The sequence below is a fragment of the Heterodontus francisci genome, chromosome 6, assembly GCF_036365525.1.
Source record: "Heterodontus francisci isolate sHetFra1 chromosome 6, sHetFra1.hap1, whole genome shotgun sequence".
NCBI lineage: Eukaryota > Metazoa > Chordata > Chondrichthyes > Heterodontiformes > Heterodontidae > Heterodontus > Heterodontus francisci.
Genome location: NC_090376.1, coordinates 30,005,922 through 30,023,823, shown reverse-complemented (window position 1 = coordinate 30,023,823; position 17,902 = coordinate 30,005,922). Strand labels below are relative to the sequence as shown.

The window sequence follows — 17,902 nt, the reverse complement described above, 5'->3', positions numbered from 1 at the left end:
TGAACTGCTGAGCCATTATGAATGCTGTTTGATCTTTAACACTGTTTCCAGCTGCTGTAAGTGATGGGTCACTGTGTTATGCTTTGTGAGGCTGCAAGGGGGTTGAAATAGGGATCTGTCAGATTTCTGCCCTGACCCTTTTTTTTCTCACAAATCTCTTGTGACTGTACAAATTTTAAATCACTTGCAGGAGTGCAAATGTCAAGTGTATCACTGTTGAAAATTGGCCCAGCGTCTCGGATAATGTGCTTTTAAAAAAAGGCTAACACTCTGAGGCTGCTTTTGTTCCTGCAATGTTTTTCCCTTCCTTAACGGCCAGGGCTCATTACCATAACTTCCATCGGACTCCAGGCCAGATATACAAACTGTCTAGTGGGCAGGAGTGGAAGATCGCAGGCAGGAGGCTGGAGCCGGGGACCCGTGGATAGGTTCTCCACATTTAGGTAAGTGGTAACCGTGGAGAGTGGATCGGGGGGTGAAGGCAATCAGTGCAGGGGGAAAGGAGGTGAGAGGGAAGAATCCAATCCTGCTCCTCCTGGTCCAAGAAGCCTAAAATCGAATTCCAAACTTACCTGCCTGGGCCTCTTCTGGTCCACAGTCCACTTCCTGGGGGGTCTGTGCTGATGGGAAGCCATCCCTGTTCCCTCACTTAGACCTCCAATTAAAATAGCAGATCAGGCCTCTATGATGACATTGAACCCGATCTGTATATTTAAACAAGACCCCGCCAGCTTGGGGCTGGTGTCCTGTTTGCCTGCTGAAAGGAGCAGGGTGACATCAGGACACTGTGGGAAGGTAGCACGATTGGGAGGGTAAGTAATTTCCATCATTTTAACTGTGCCTGAGTTTGGGGAGTAGTTAAAGATAGGGCCAAAAGTAGTCATTCTTTAAGTGTGACCCTAGACAGTGAATGTTGGAGACACCATTGCTAAACTTGATCCTGTACTCATCCTTATCCAACAGCAAAGGTTACTGAATGAAGGGCGCATCCTGACTTTTAATGCAGCTCAGATCAACGAGCTCAACAAAGATTAGGAATGGAAACTCAGTCCTTATGGCTGACGAACAGACTGAGCAGGGCTTTAACCAACTGAACCATCAATTTGAAATGTAAAGTAATGTAAATTTAAAGACAGAAGTGTGATAGTTTGTTTCTAATTTGAAGCAGACTGTGGGAAGTAAGTAGGGTCTTCTTGGGGTTAAGGTGGCCCACAATGACACACCTGATGAAGGAAGTTCATAACCAAGTCTGAGAGACTTTGTAACCTGACACATGAGCCAGAACTCTGCAATACTCCAAAGAATGTCGATGATTAATAATCAATGTCGCTGGTCAAAATCCTGTAACTCCCTACCAAACCACAGTGTAGGAGCACCTTCACCAAAAGTACTACAGGCCCACCACCACCTTCTCAAGGGCAACTGGTAACAAATGGCAACCTTGCCACATGATGCCCACGCCTAAGAAAGAAGTGAAAAATTAATTCCATCAAGATTCCCTGGAAACTGGAGTTTAGACCCGTCACTAAGGGGCTGGGTTTCTTCCTCTTCAGTTCCAAATGATCCTGCAAGCCAGTGGCCTAATGGGTACGGTGCTCATGGTTGGACAAGCAGCAGGAAGCCTATTAGTTTTTCTGTGGTAGGCTGCATGATTTTAGTTAGTTTAGCTGGTTAAGAGATAGCAGTACACAAATGGACAGCTCTCCCTATAGGGACGCACTCTACTTGCCTAAGTCAGGAGCACTTAAGTGCTTGATTCTTGGGTGTGTCATTGCAGAGACAAAATATGCATTGGACAAACTGAGATTTCACCTGTATGCATTCCTCAGTCACCTGATTTAGAGACCGAAATCTTGTGATGAGTTTCTACATGTGGCAGATGACAGACTGATCAAATAACCAAGTGTGGGAAAGATTGCAAAACTAAAAAGCAAGGCAAAACAATGCTGCTTTATATTTATTCTGAGGACTGGTCATATGGCAGCAATGACAGAACATTGGGAACTTGGCAATCTCCTCAGGCAGAGTGATGCATTTAGATCTAAAGAAAGCCATAGAACCAAGGAAAAATAATAGCACAGAAGGAGGCCATTCAGTCCATTGTGCCTGCGCCGGCCAAAAAGACTAGCCACCCAATCTAATCCCACCTTCCAGCATCTGGTCCACAGCCTTGCAGGTTACAGCACTTCAGGTTCATGTCCAGATACCTTTTAAAAGAGTTGAGCGTTTCTGCCTCCACCACCGTTCCCGGCAGTGAAATCCCCACCCTCTGGGTGAAAAGGTTTTTCCTCATGTCCCCTCTACTCCTTTTACCAATCACCTTAAATCCATGTCCCCAGGTAAATGACCTCTCCGCTAGGGGAAACAGGTCCTTCCTGTCTACTCTATCTAGGCCCCTCATAATTTTGTACACCTCAATTAAGTCACCCCTCAGTCTCTTCTGTTCTAAGGCAAATAACGCGAGCCGATCCAATATTTCCTCAAAGCTGCAACTTTCAAGCCCTGGCAACATTCGTCAATTTCCTCTATACTCTCTCCAGAGCAATTATGTCCTTCCTGTAACGTGGTGACCAGAACTGTGCGCAATACACCAGCTGTGGCCTAACCAGCGTTTTATACAGTTCCAGCATTACACCCCTGCTTTTGAATTCTATACCTCGGCCAATAAAGAAAAGCATTCCATATGCCTTCTTCACCTGGACTGCATCCTTCAGGGACCTGTGGACATGCACTCCAAGGTCTCTCATTTCTTCTATATAGCTCAATATCCTCCATTTATTGTATATTCCCTTGCTTTGTTTGCCCTCCCCAAATGCATTACCTCACACTTCTCTGGATTGAATTCCATTTGCCACTTTTCCGCCCACTCAACCAAACCATTGATATCTTTCTGGAGTCTACAGCTATCCTCTTCTCTATCAACTGCATGGCCAATTTTTGTGTCATTAGCAAATTTCCCAATCATGCATTTAAGTCCAAATCATTAATATATACCACAAACAGCAAGGGACCCAACACTGAGCCCTGTGGAACGCCACTGGAAACCACTTTCCATTCACAAATACATCCATCGACAACTACCCTTTGTTTCCTTTCACTGAGCCAATTTTGGATCCAACTTGCCACATTCCCCTGTATCCCATGGGCTTTCATTTTTCTGACCAGTCTGCCATGCCAAATGCCTTATTAAAATCCATGTAGACCACATCCACTGCACTACCCTCATCAATCCTCCTTGTTACTTCCTCAAAAAGTTCAATCAAGTTAGTAAGACATGACCATTCCTTAATAAATCCATGTTGACTATCCCTGATTAATCCATGCCTTTCTAAGTGGCAGTTTGTCCTGTCTCTCAGAGTTGATTCTAATAATTTACCCACCACCGAGGTCAGACTGACCGGCCTATAATTATTTGGCCTATCCCTCGCACCCTTTTTAAACAATGGTATAACGTTTGCAGATCTCCAATCCTCTGGCACCTCGCCCATATCCAGTGAGGATTTGAAGATGATCCTCAGCACATCCGTCATTTCCTCCCTGGCTTCCTTTAACAACTTGGGATGCAATCCATCCGGCCCTGGTGATTTATCCACATTCAAGGATGTCAGACCCTCTGGTACTTGCTCTCTCATTATGCTTATCGGATCTAATATTTCCACATTCCTCTTCTTTTACTACAATGTCTGCATCATCCCTCTCCTTTGTGAAGACAGAGACAAAAAACTCTTTAAGAACCCTGTCCACATCTTCTGCAATCACACATAAGTTCCCTTGTACTTACCTGATAGGCCCTACCCGTTGCTTAGTTATCCTCTTGCTCTTAATGTACTGATAAAACATCTTTGGGTTTTCCTTGATTTTACCTGCCAATAATTCTAACAAAAGGGAGAAAAATAATGGCAACTAAGATAATAATATCAACTTAGATATTAAAATTAGCAATGTACATAGCCCTATATTGAAAATCTGTTAAACAGCTGGCATTAAGAATCAATTTGAAAAGGTCTTGTAAACTAACATTGTTAGGTACAGCATGAAGGTCACAGACAGCACTTGTACATGCAACAGTCTTGAGACAGTGAGAAAGCCTGGCAACATCACTGAGAATCTTGTGCCAATTAATTTTCAAAGGATGGAAAGTGTTCCACGTTCTAATGCATTGAATTCAATTATTCGCTCGGTGGCTCGGTGGGTAAATGCACAGCCTAGAAATTTAGTGGTGCATCATCTCTTATGTTGGGTCCCATGCTTTACAACAATTTTGGTTTAATCGTACTTTGTAGATGATATAGCCCAATAATGGTTAATTAGTTGCGGTGAAGGGAGAAGGTAGAACTTTTGATTGCTTTAACATGCTCAGTCTGCATTCCTGTGCACACTATTTTTGGCAGGTTTCATCCTGCTTATTTTACTCCTGGATAAGTGATCTAATGGAAACTTTGCTAATCGGATGTTCTATCCTGAGGGCTGTTAAAGGCAATGGTGTTTTAAGGACAAATTGTTTTCATTATAGAAAATTATGCAAACGTCTGGAATGGTTCACTATTAGTAATTCATTTTACTAACAGTTTTTATGAATTAACTCTATCTGACAGTGCTTACACAATCCAGTGATAGCTAATGACTATGAATCAGTGGCAATAACCTTTGGGTTCATCCTTGCAAACAACACAATGGGAATTATTGAGGACCATGTCAATGTCATTCTTAATGAGCTACAAAGATCTATACATCACACAGTGATGTTACAAAGTGAGAGACAATTCCTTCCTATTCTGACTAAGCATAAAGAACCAAAACATTATCAGTGTCCCATCTAATTAGTGTTCTGTGCTCATGGCTGACTACATTAGTATGCTACCTTGTGGGTTTTTAATTATTTCTACCCACAGTACTGGTGAAGATGCAATCTGAATATATTAATTGAGTAGGATATTGGCATCAGATCATGTCTTCTTTAGTACAAAGTTCTCAAGATAATCATTAAAGTAGGATCTTTTTCATTAAGGCAGCCTAGTATTAAAATGAAAATTCTAACCTTAGTGCTAATTTTCAGTTCAGCACATACATCTTTCCTATTTGTGAAATAATTGCTGTGTTCAGCATATTAATATCTCCTTAGAATTATAAATACCCAATGACCTAACTTAAATAATGTTGAGAAAAATCTAGCAAGATAGTTTAAACTATAATATATAAAAAGCAAAATACTGCAGATGCTGGAAATCTGAAATAAAAACAAAAATGCTGGAAATACTCAGCAGGTCTGGCAGCATCTGTGAAGAGAGAAGGAGAGTTAACGTTTCAGGTCAGTGACTTTCGTTGTTTAAACTATTTGTTCAAGTAATGCTAACCAAACATAGCAACATTAAGTTATTGGAAGGTTCCTAGTCTGCCAAGCGGAAAGGAATGTCTAGTTCTGGGGTTGGGCAGCATTATGTGACATGATCTGGCTCAGGGCCGTCTTTATATATTTTAGAGACAGAACAGTCCCAATGGGTTTGTGGTTAGGTGCACTACTTAGTGTAGTACTGAACCAAAGAGATCAGGAAGGCTACAGGTATGGCATGTGGCTGATCTCATAGGTGTACATAGTAACATAGGAACATTGGAAAATGCCTCCATGGCTACACTCCTCTCTATCTTAATCTTCTCCAGCTCTACAATCCTCCGAGATCTCTGTGCTCCTGCAATTCTGACCTCTTGCGCATCTATCTCGCTCCATCATTGGTGGTTGTGCTTTTACCTGCCGAGGCTGTAAACTCTGGAATTCCCTCCCTAAACCTCTCCACCTCTCTACCTCTCTCTCCTCCTTTAAGATGCTCCTTAAGACTTCTTCGATCAAGCTTTTGGTCATCAGTTCTAATATCCCCTTAAGTGGCTCAGTATCAGATTTTGTTTGATAAGCTCCTGTGACATGTCTTAGGCCATTTTAATATGTTACAGGTATTATATAAATGCAAGTTACCATTGTTGCCACAAGGACATCTCCCGTATCTCCTGATCTGGGGTACACAGCTGCATTAAGCAAGTTACAAGCAGTACTTCCTGCACAACCTTGCCATACAGAGAGGCCTGCATTTGGAGGAGGCAAAGCAACAGTCGTGATCATCGAACGAGGGAGAAGGTGAGGAAGCAGCAGAAGCAGGGGGGCCACCTCCACGCTTTCTAGCAAAAGATATGAGGGATGAGTTAATTACTCAACAATTCCAGTGACCTGCTCAATCCCCTACCCTGAAAACTTACCAAAAGAAAAAAAACCCTCTGTGTGAACAGTCCTTGTCACATCCTTCACCACTTCCTTAATCCTGCAATAAAGAATATTGAAACCATTCAGCCAGGTGCTATATCATTCTCTCCAAGGCTTGGTCGTGACACTAATCTCCAGGGCTTCCTGCTCGGTTTGTGTGAGGGCTATAATGTCAGGCAATCCCCTCCTGGTCTTTTGGACAATGCAGATTCAGAAGCTGCTATGAAAGCAGATTACAGACCAAAGTGTCAAATAAAGGTAATGAATTTAATTCTCAACAAAATCATTGTCTTTCTCACTCAAGTGTCAACCCATTATGCCTTTCTTATAAGAAGGTTTCCTAAGCCTACTACTGCTAATCCGGTGGGAGCCTGCTGTTGCTCATGGTAAGACTGGTGACTTCTTGGTACTTGAGCCTGCGAGGACCCAGCTTCAGAGACTACTGCACCTCGGCTGCTACCAGTGCAATCTGATCCGGCTGAGGTGCTGGCACCGTGGTGGATATTGGTTGAGAGGCTGGCAAAGGAACAGATGTACAGACATCTTGAGAGAAAGCAATGCATTCTGCTCCCATAATGCCAATGCCACTCCTGTCCACTGGAGATCATCACTACCAAATATTACAGAAAACGCATAATTCCTTGAAAACCTCTATCTATTCAGTCCACTAATCTATCCAAGACCTTTGCTGTGCCACTGTTCCCCATGGGTTTTCTGCTCAGTTTGTGTGATGGCTACAATGTTAGGTACTCTCCTCCCAGTCTTTGTCCTTTATCTGGTATTAGGCATTATCTTGCCCAGCAGAAAGAGAGGGTGAGTGGCTGGTGAAAAGGTAAATTGAGTTGTTTAGGACTTGTGCATTTAGTGCATGTGCTGAGAATTTAGAGGTGCATTCCCATGTTCACTGGGCTTCAGGAGACCTAAAGGAAATTGTGCCACAAAGATTGTCAGGCTGCCCCTTTCCCGAGACTATTAATATGAGGCCTGGGAGTTAAAATGTCCTGCACCTCACACTGGGAAGGTCAAGGGGGCTCATGGCCTCATTAAAATCAAGGCTTAAACCAGTGCTCACACAGTTCTAAAAACACTTTGATTCAGCATTTGTTTTAGCAGTGTGAGACTGATTAGCTACGGTGAGTGGGCTCTCAGTGCTTTGGCTTCACACAGTTTGTTATACAGCTGCAACGGAAGGAAAATCTGAATTTTAAAACTTTTAAGGCGGCCTCCAGACGACCTTCACCATTAAACTTCAAGATTATAAGAAGTAAGCTTTTCCTGCATGTTAAAAATTTCACTTGCAGTGTTATGTCAGTGAGCAGAGATCTACGTGCACATTTATGCACACAAACATAGAGCTCTACTTTGCCTGACTACACAGTGTGAGTGGGTAGTGTAACTGCACACTGCCTTTTTTAAATTCATTATTGATACATGGATGTTGCTGGTGAGGATGACAATTATTGCCCACCCCAGTTGCCCCGAGAAGATGGCTGTTAATACAAAATCAATATAAGTAAGACTTAAAAAACAGAAAATGCTGGAAATATTTAGCAGGTCAGGCAGCATCTGTCAGACAGAAACAGAGTTAATGTTTCATCATAAAAGGTCATCGACTTGAAGCGTTAACTCTGTCTTTCTCTCTCCACAGAAGCTGCCTGATCTGCTGAGTATTTCTGGCATTTTCTGTTCTGATTTCAGAGTTCCAGCATCTGCAGTGTTTTGCTTTGGTGTAAGTATGGTGTAAGGTGAGGTGAGAGTGACTGCCCTGGACATCAAGGCAGCATTTGACCAAGTATGGCATCAAGGAGCCCCAGCAAAACTGAGGTCAATGGGAATCAGGGGGAAAACCCTCCACTGGCTGGAGTCATACCTAGCACAAAGGAAGATGGTTGTGGTTGTTGGAGGTCAATCATCTCAGCTCCAGGACATCACTGCAGGAGTTCCTCAGGGTAGTGTCCTAGGCCCAACCATCTTCATCTGCTTCATCAATGACCTTCCTTCAATCATAAGGTCAGAAGTGGGGATGTTCGCTGATGATTGCACAATGTTCAGCACCATTCGTGACTCCTCAGATACTGAAGCAGTCCGTGTAGAAATGCAGCAAGACCTGGACAATATCCAGGCTTGGGCTGATAAGTGGCAAGTAACATTCGCACCACACAAGTGCCAGGCACTGACCATCTCCAACAAAAGAGAATCTAACCATCTCCCCTTGACATTCAACGGCATTACCATCGCTGAATCCCCCACTATCAACATCCTAGGGGCTACCATTGACCAGAAACTGAACTAGAGTAGCCATATAAATACCGTGGCTACAAGAGCAGGTCAGAGGCTAGGAATCCTGAGGCGAATAACTCACCTCCTGACTCCCCAAAGCCTGTCCACCATCTACAAGGCACAAGTCAGGAGTGTGATGGAATACTCTCCACTTGCCTGGATGGGTGCAGCTCCAACAACACTCAAGAAGCTCGACACCATCCAGGACAAAACAGCCCCCTTGATTGGCACTCCATCTACAAACATTCACTCCCTCCACCACCGACGCACAGTGGCAGCAGTGTGTACCATCTACAAGATGCACTGCAGCAACGCACCAAGGCTCCTTAGACAGCACCTTCAAAACAAAGAACAAAGAACAGTACAGCACAGGAACAGGCCATTCAGCCCTCCAAGCCTGCGCCAATCTTGATGCTTGTCTAAACTAAAACCTTCTGCACTTCCAGGGTCCGTATCCCTCTATTCCCATCCTATTCATGTATTTGTCAAGATGCCTCTTAAACGTCGCTATCGTATCTGCTTCCACCACCTCCCCCGGCAGCAAGTTCCAGGCACTCACCACCCTGTGTAAAGAACTTGCCTCACACATCCCCTCTAAACTTTTCCCCTCGCACCTTAAACCTATGTCCCCTAGTAACTGACTCTTCCACCCTGGGAAAAAGCTTCTGACTATCCACTCTGTCCATGCCACTCATAACTTTGTAAACCTCTATCATGTCGCCCCTCCACCTCCGTCGTTCCAGTGAAAACAATCAGAGTTTATCCAGCCTCTCCTCGTAGCCAATACCCTCCAGACCAGCCAACATCCTGGTAAATCTCTTCTGTACCCTCTCCAAAGCCTCCACATCCTTCTGGTAGTATGGCGACCAGAATTGTATGCAATATTCCAAGTGTGGCCTAACTAAAGTTCTGTACAGCTGCAGCATGACTTGCCAATTTTTATACTCTATGCCCCAACCGATGAAGGCAAGCATGCCATATGCCTTTTTGACTACCTTCTCCACCTGCGTTGCCACTTTCAGTGATCTGTGGACGTGTACGCCCAGATCTCTCTGCCTGTCAATATTCCTAAGGGTTCTGCCATTTACTGTATACTTCCCACCTGTATTAGAACTTCCAAAATGCATTACCTCACATTTGTCCGGATTAAACTCCAACTGCCATTTCTCCACCCAAGTCTCCAACCGATCGACATCCTGCTGCATCCTCTGACAATCCTCATCACTATCCACAACTCCACCAACCTTTATGTCGCCCGCAAACTTACTAATCAGACCAGCTATATTTTCCTCCAAATCATTTATATATACTACAAACAGCAAAGGATCCAACACTGATCCCTGCAGAACACCACTAGTTACATTCCTCCATTCAGAAAAGCACCCTTCCACTGCTACCCTCTGTCTTCTATGACCAAGCTAGTTCTGTATCCATTTTGCTAGCTCACCTCTGATCCCATGTGACTTCACCTTTTGTACCAGTCTGCCAAGAGGGACCTTGTCAAAGGCTTTACTGAAGTCCATACAGACAACATCCACTGCCCTTCCTTCATCAATCATCTTCGTCACTTCCTCAAAAAACTCAATCAAGTTAGTGAGACACGACCTCCCCTTCACAAAACTGTGCTGCCTCGCGCTAATATGTCCATTTGTTTCAAAATGGGAGTAAATCCTGTCCCGAAGAATCCTCTCCAATGATTTCCCTACCACTGACGTAAGGCTCACTGACCTTTAATTTCCTGGATTATCCTTTTTAAACAAAGGAACAACACTGACTATTCTCCAGTCCTCTGGAACCTCACCAGTAGCCAATGAGGATACAAAGATTTCTGTCAAGGCTCTAATGAAAGGTCACACAGACCTGAAACATTAACTCTTTTTCTCTCCACAGATGCTGCCTGGCTTGCTGAATATTTTCAACATTTTCCATTTTGCTCCTATTCCATGAGCCTCATTTTGTTAACCAGCCTTTCATTCCCATACAAGTTAAACATAACTTCACTACTTTTGAATTCTATAACCAGAGTAATAAATTGCAGTGCTTTGTTAGCATTTTTAATTGCTTTGCTGACATGTGATGCTGCTTTTAATGATTTGTTCACCTGGAGCCCCAAATCCCTTTGCTTTTCTACCCCATTTAGTTTCTTATTCTCGAAGGTGTAGGAGATACTTCTGTTTTGCCTCCTAAAATGCATCAACTCACAATTATCTCTGCTAAAGTTCATTTGCCACTTTTAATTACCCAGTCTGCACATTTTATCTTCTTCTTCTTCTTCTTCTTTGGCCTCCTTGTCTCGAGAGACAATGGGTAAGCGCCTAGAGGTGGTCAGTGGTGTCAGTCGCTGTGAGGCAACTATGGAGTGACCTCTCCATGGCGCATGCCTGGGCGAATGTATGGAGGTTGAGAGTTGCCCAAGCGTCAAAACCCCCCTCTCGGCCTTTCTGGTGGGGTCCAAAGGAGTGCAGAGCACGACGTTTGGCACCGGTATGGCTGCAGGAACTGCCGGAAACATGCCAAAGGTGACACATGACCGCCTACGGGGTTCCACTCCGGATTTTCTGTTAGGGTTTACTCCCTTAGCCGTGGTCTCTCCCGAGACGCCCACAAGGCAGCTGTTCATTTGACAAATAAAACAAGTTAGGGTTATACCCTCATAACCAAAAAATACTTGCTGCAGTCAGGTGGGAGTTGAACAGTGCAAACCACCCTCACCAGGTGGCCGTAACCAATTGGGGGCTTGTCTGGGATCTGAACTGCCAGACAAACGGGAAATTTGGAAAACGGGAGGGAAAATTGACCTCTAAATTGTGGAAGGGTAAACAAACAGGTTTTCTTGTACTCTTCTGTTTTCCTCTACAGTGCTAGGAACAAAAGAAATGGCCACATTTAATGCTAAGGAGTTTGTGCAGCAGGGAGAGATATCCCATGATACAAACATACGAACACGAATTATGAGAAGTAGGCCATTCGACCCCTCTAGCCTGCTCCGCCTTTCAAGAAGATCATGGCTGATGTGTGTGTGTCTGGAATTCCACACTCCCATCTACCCACGATAACCTTTGATTCCCTTGCCTAACAAGAATCTATCTACCCCCACCTTAAAATTATTCAATGACCCTGCCTCCACCACCTTCTGAGGTAGAGTGCTCCAAAGTCGCACAACCCTCAGAGAAAAAATTACTCCTCATCTCTGTCTTAAAAGGGCAATCCAAATTTTAAAATGGTGCCCCCTCGTTATGGACTCACCCACAAGAGGAAACATCCTTTCCACATCCACCTTGTCAAGACCGTTCTTGATCTTATGTACTTCAATCAAGTCTCCACTCACTCTTCTAAACTCCAGTGAAAACAAGCCCAGTCTGTCCAACTTTTACTCAAAAGACAACCCGCTCATTCCAGGTATCAATCTAGTAAACCTCCTCTGAACCACCTCCAACGCATTCATATCCTTCCTTAAATAAGGTGACCAAAACTGCAGCAATGAATAAAGAAGGCTAATGGAATGCTATCCTTTATGATGAGAAGAATTGAAAATAAAAGTAAGGATGTTATGCTTCAGTTATACAGGGCATTGGTGAACAACAGGTATACCGTTTTGGATACTGTTGGGGGAGACGACTTACCAGGGGTAGGCAATGGGATACAGGTCTCTGGCGCAGAGTCTGTCCCTGTTGCTCAGAAGGGAAGGGGTAAGAGGAGCAGAGCATTATGTACCCTCTCCAAAGCCTCCACCGTCCTTCTGGTAGTGTAGTGACCAGAATTGCATGCAATATTCCAAGTGTGGCCTAACTAAGGTCCTGTACAGCTGCAGCATGACTTGCCAATTTTAAGACTCTGTGCCCCGACCGATGAAGGCAAGCATGCTGTATGCCGCCTTGACTACCTTATCCACCTGCGTTGCCACTTTCAGTGACCTGTGGACCTGTACGCCCAGATCTCTCTGCCTGTCAATACTCCGAAGGGTTCTGCCATTTACTGTATACTTCCCACCTGCATTCTTTCTTTCTTTGGCCTCCTTGTCTCGAGAGACAATGGGTAAGCGCCTAGAGGTGGTCACACCTGCATTAGACCTTCCAAAATGCATTACCTCACATTTGTCCGGATTAAACTCCATCTGTCATTTCTCCGCCCAAGTCTCCAACTGCTCTATATCCTGCTGTATCCTCTGACAATCCTCATCACTATCCGCAACTCCACCAACCTTTGTGTCATCCGCAAACTTACTAATCAGACCAGCTACATTTTCCTCCAAATCATTTATATATAATGTCTTCTTGTATTACATTGCATTCTTCCTCAAGGATAGCCATACTTTCGTTTGGTATCTTCTAAAAATTGATAGTGTTACTTATTCTGAAGTCCAAATCATTATAGCAAATTATGAACAGTGGTCCCACCTCTGTTCCTTGCGCAACACCAGTTTCTACCTTCCTCCAATCTGAATAACTGCCCTTTACCCCAACTCTGCTTTTTTTAATTTTAGCCAATTTGCTGTCCATTCAGCTGTTTGTCACCTGACTCCACATGCTCTATCCTTTTTGTCATGGGTCTACTGTATGGCATCTTACTAAAGGCCTTTCAAAAATCCAAGTATAAGGCATCTACTGCATTATTCTTGTCTCTTAGAATTCTTTGAAGAGAATCAGGTTTGTCAAATAAAAGCAAAATACTGCGGATGCTGGAAATCTGAAATAAAAACAAGAAAAATAAAAATAAAAACCCGCGACCTCTACCAACTAGAAGGACAAGGGCAGCAAATACATGGGAACACCACCACCTGCAAGTTCCCCTCCAAGTCACACACCATCCTGACTTGGAACTATATCACCGTTCCTTCACTGTCGCTGGGTAAAAATCCTGGAACTCCCTTCCTAACAGCACTGTGGGTATACCTACCCCAAATGGACTGCAGCGGTTCAAGAAGGCAGATCAGCACCACCTTCTCAAGGGCAATTAGGGATGGGCAATAAATGCTGGCCTGGCCAGTGATGCCTACATCCCATGAATGAATTTTTAAAAAAAGTATAGCTTGCTAGGCAATTTCAAAGGACAGTTATGAGCCAACTATGTTGGTGTCAGATTGGAATCACATATATGCCAGACTGATTAAAAATGGCAAGTTTCCTTTCCTGAAGGGTATTAGTGAACCTGTTGGGTTTTTACAACAATCCGCTCGTGATTTATTACTAATAGCACCTTTTTATTGCTAGATTTTAAAAACTGAATACAAATTCACCTCCACTATGGGATTTGAACTCAGGCTCTCTGGATTATTGGTTCAGCTCTCAATGTCCCATAAAATGGTACCGTTGTTAAGCCATTACCTGCAGTTTAATGGTTGTTTGTTGCAACCAAGAAAAAGCCTGTGAACTAACGCCATATGGTGCTGTGGGGTTGAGCTGTAGATTGCAGGGGAGGCTCAGGGAAATCCAAGGGGAAGTAAAGTCCTGAATCATGTGGATTTATGAGATTGCACTTAAGCAAAGTAAATAACACCTTCCATTTTATAAGGCACTCAGTGTAGGGACACTGATGCTGGATTGTTTCCATCAGTCTGAATCAGGTTTCCTCCTGTTATATGTTACTTTTTCATAATCATTGGTGTAATCAAGGTTTATTTGTCTTTGAGAAAGCTAGAATATTGGTGGGAGGAATTCTGAATATTTTTGATGGGTAATTACTGCACATCCAACAGAGAATTCTTCACCTTCCTTCACCTTTCACAATGTTAGATGTGCTGCAAGAGAGTTGTAGGGGACATTTCATCATATTTGACATTTCGCTAGCTCAGTCTTTTGCAATTAGTATTTTTTTGTTAGTTTTACTAAGTGTTTTTTTTGGTCCAATTTTCTCATCTTGTCTTCTGTAGGTGGTGATTCACGCTGGATATGGCAGAACAGCTAACTGCAATGCTTCGCAAGAAAGAGCTTGTATTGATATAGCACTTTTATACCCCTCAGGTTGCCACAAAGCACTCTGCAGATAATGTAATACAGAATACTTTTGAAATGTCTTCACTGTTTTGTAAGGAAATGCAGCAACATCAGATTTGCCTTGTCCCTCTATTCTGCACCTGAATGTCCCAGCTCCTCTTTAAACAAATTGTATTGAGGCCAATTGCAGAGCACCTACTGCCATCCCAGCTGAACTTAACTAAGTAGGCATGGACCAAGGTGCAGATCTGGGACTTCCTGGTCTAGCTATTCACTGGATAAACTTGCTGAGCCATTTGTGAAGTCCAGTTTCCTTCTGTAAAGACTGTAGTATAATATGCATAAGCTGTTGCTGGGTAGATTATGTATACAGACCTTAATCATCATCACAGGACGTGATGTCATGAGTCTGAACCTCATGTTGCTAATGTAGATGCCTTAGAGATAAGACCCCTGTGAATAAACTCCTGTTACATTGACCTAAAGTCTACAATCCTCATTTAATATTAACAGCATACGAACCAGTATAGTACATGGTGGCAGCAGTAAAAATGACTTTTGTAGGGTAAAGGCAGAAGATATCGAGAACTTCGGAGAAAAGCATGGAGAAGTCGATACACGTACCGGAGAGCTTCAAACGAGTGATGGGGCCCAGCCAGGCTGAGATGGATTTGAAGATTCGACAGGTACTGTTATGCATCAAGTCTATCAGCATGACCATACCTCCTGTAATTCAGTGCAGCTTGCCGTTAAGTGCTTCACAGAGACATTATAAAACAAAATATGATGCCAAGCCACATAAAGAGACATTAGGGCTGATAACCAAAAGCTTGGCCAAAGAGGTAGGTTTTAAGGAATGTCTTAAAGGAGGAAAGCAAGTTAGAGAGGTGGAGAGGATTAGGGAGGGAATTCCAGACGGAAGGCTTAGGCAGCTGAAGGCGGTGGTGCGAATAAAATTGGGGATGCTTCAGAGGCAGGAATTACGGATGGGTGAAACCTTGGAGGGATTTGAAAACAAGGATAAGAATTTTAAAGTTGAGGCATTGCTTAACGGGAGCCAGTGTAGGTCAACGAGCACAGGGGTAATAGGTGAATGGCATTTGTTGCAAGTTAGGAAACGGGCAGCAGAATTTTGGTTGACCTCAAGTAGAATGTGGGAGATGGGCCAGGAGTTAGTAGAAGGTAACAAAACATGGATGAGGGTTTCAGTATTGAATGAGCTGAAGCAGGTATAGATGGGCAATATGATGGAGGTGGAAATAGACAGTCTTAGTGACAGTGTGGATATGTGGTTGAATCTCATCTTGGGGTCAAAAATGATACCAAAGTTGTGAACAGTCTGGTGCAGACACAGATAGTTGCCAGAGAGAGGGATTGATTTGGTGGTGAGGGAGCGGAATTTGTGACGGGAACTGAAGTCAATGGCTTCAATATTCTCAATATTTAATTTGAAGAAATTTCTGCTCAGCCAGCACTGGATGCTGGTTAAGCTGTCAGATAACTTAGAAACTGTGGTCAAGAGAGGAGGTGCTGAGGTAGAGCTGGGTGTTGCCAGCATACATAAGGAAACTGACATGTTTTTGATGATGTTGCTGAGGGGCAGCATGCAGATGAGAAATAGGAGGGGGTCAAGGATAGATCCTCGGGGACACCAGAGGTAATGGTGGGGGAGTGGGAAGAGAAGCCATTGATGGTGATTCTCTGGCTACAATTAGATAGATAAGAATGGAACCAGGCGAGTGCAGTCCCACCCAGCCGGATGGCGGAGGTTGGTGTGATCAACTGTGTCAAAGGCTACAGACAGCTCGGGAAGGACAAGGAAGATGTTTTGAATAATTGGTATAATAATAGTTTGAAAATTGCACCTTGCACGCTTGAATTCCTGAGATATATCCTTGGTGGATGAGGCTCCCTGTGGGCAATGCAATGACCAAAGATTATCTCTATAAGACCATCTTTATGATGGCACGATGCTGTCATAGGGAAGATTTCCTCTGTCCATTAGATGCCTTAAACTTGCAAATTTGTTATTGACAGAAGTGCATGCAACCATAGGAACATAGGCATAGGATGGTAAGGGGTAAAATTGGGCCAGCACAGTGGCACAGTGGTTAGCTTCGCAGCCTCATAGCTCCAGCAACCCGGGTTCAGTTCTGGGTACTGCCTGCGTGGAGTTTGCAACTTCTCCCTGTGACTGCGTGGGATTCTGCCGAGTGCTCCGGTTTTCTCCCACAGCCAAAGACTTGCAGGTTGATAGGTAAATTGCCCTTAGTGTAGGTAGGTGGTAGGAGAATGGTGGGGATTTGGTAGGGAATATGGGATTAATGTAAGATTAGTATAAATGGGTGGTTGTTGGTTGGCACAGACTCAGTGGGCCGAAGGGCCTGTTTCAATGCTGTATGACTCTATGACTGGCAGTCCATCAGGTCAGTCATGAAGAAGGACCTCTCCTTAACTATGACATGTGGAACAGACAGTACAATATGGGGAATAAATGCTTCTGGATTTAAAATCTATTAATTAGGTGTTCAATAGACTGATAAACCAACTCAGCATCAATTAAAGCATAACTTATCCATTCAGAATGCTGAGTAGAGGTGAAGTGGGGGATGTAATACTGCTATTAAATTTGATAGCAGGAGGGGAGATTTCTCCTCACAAATCTTGGGCAAAGTGGAGTTCTGATATAACCTACACAATCTGTGTAAGATGATAGGAGTGCTGCCTTACTGAATTTGCCCTAATACACAGCATTGCCAGACAATCATGGCAGGTTGGATGTTTAGGGCTGTACAGTTTAGTCCTCTTAATTCAAAGTTGTTTAATTCAAGTTATTTGATTAAATCACATTTTTATAGGACTAAATTCACACGGTATTGTGTTATTTACAGTGCTTAAATTAAGTCATGTAATAATTTTGATTTTCCTAGCACAAAAAATGACTTAACAGGAGTACAATACAGTGTTATATTCCTATTTCTGACCTGCACTCCTATCCAGCCGCGCTCTGCATTGGGGCCACAGTCTCACTAAATTTACCTTTGTATGTTGGCACAACATGAATTTATGTCAAATCAATATGACATCTGTAGTGCAAGTGACCTATCTAATTAATGAAATTACTGCAATTACTCGCATTCAACCCAGATAGAGAATGGACAAAATAGAAACTTAAATGATGTCTAAATTAGAAACAAATTGAAATAATAGGTTTTTAACTTTTTTAATTTTTAAAAATTTAGCTATGAGGAAAGATTGGATAGGCTGGGACTATTTTCTTTGGAACAGAGGAGGCTGAGGGGAAATTTAATTGAGGTGTTTAAAGCTATGGTGAGCCGAAATTGAGTGGATAGGAGGGTCCTAGTTCCCTTAGCAGAGAGGTCAATAATCAGGGGGCATAGATTTAAAGCAATTGGAAGAAGGATTAGAGGGAAGTTGA

General features: G+C 43.4%; 1 long non-coding RNA gene across 2 annotated transcripts in view; it reads left to right on the top strand.

Moving 5' to 3' along the window:
• LOC137370932 (uncharacterized) overlaps window positions 1–14,912 on the top strand; it is a 32,585-nt gene extending 17,673 nt beyond the window's left edge. The window contains exons 3-4 of one of the 2 annotated variants that reach the window (XR_010975140.1): window positions 5,947–6,127; window positions 14,400–14,912. This is a non-coding gene — a long non-coding RNA (uncharacterized lncRNA). Of the gene's footprint in view, window positions 1–5,946; window positions 6,509–14,399 lie in introns of both variants that reach the window. The other variant, XR_010975141.1, reaches the window with a different exon arrangement.
• Window positions 14,913–17,902: the final 2,990 nt, after the last annotated feature.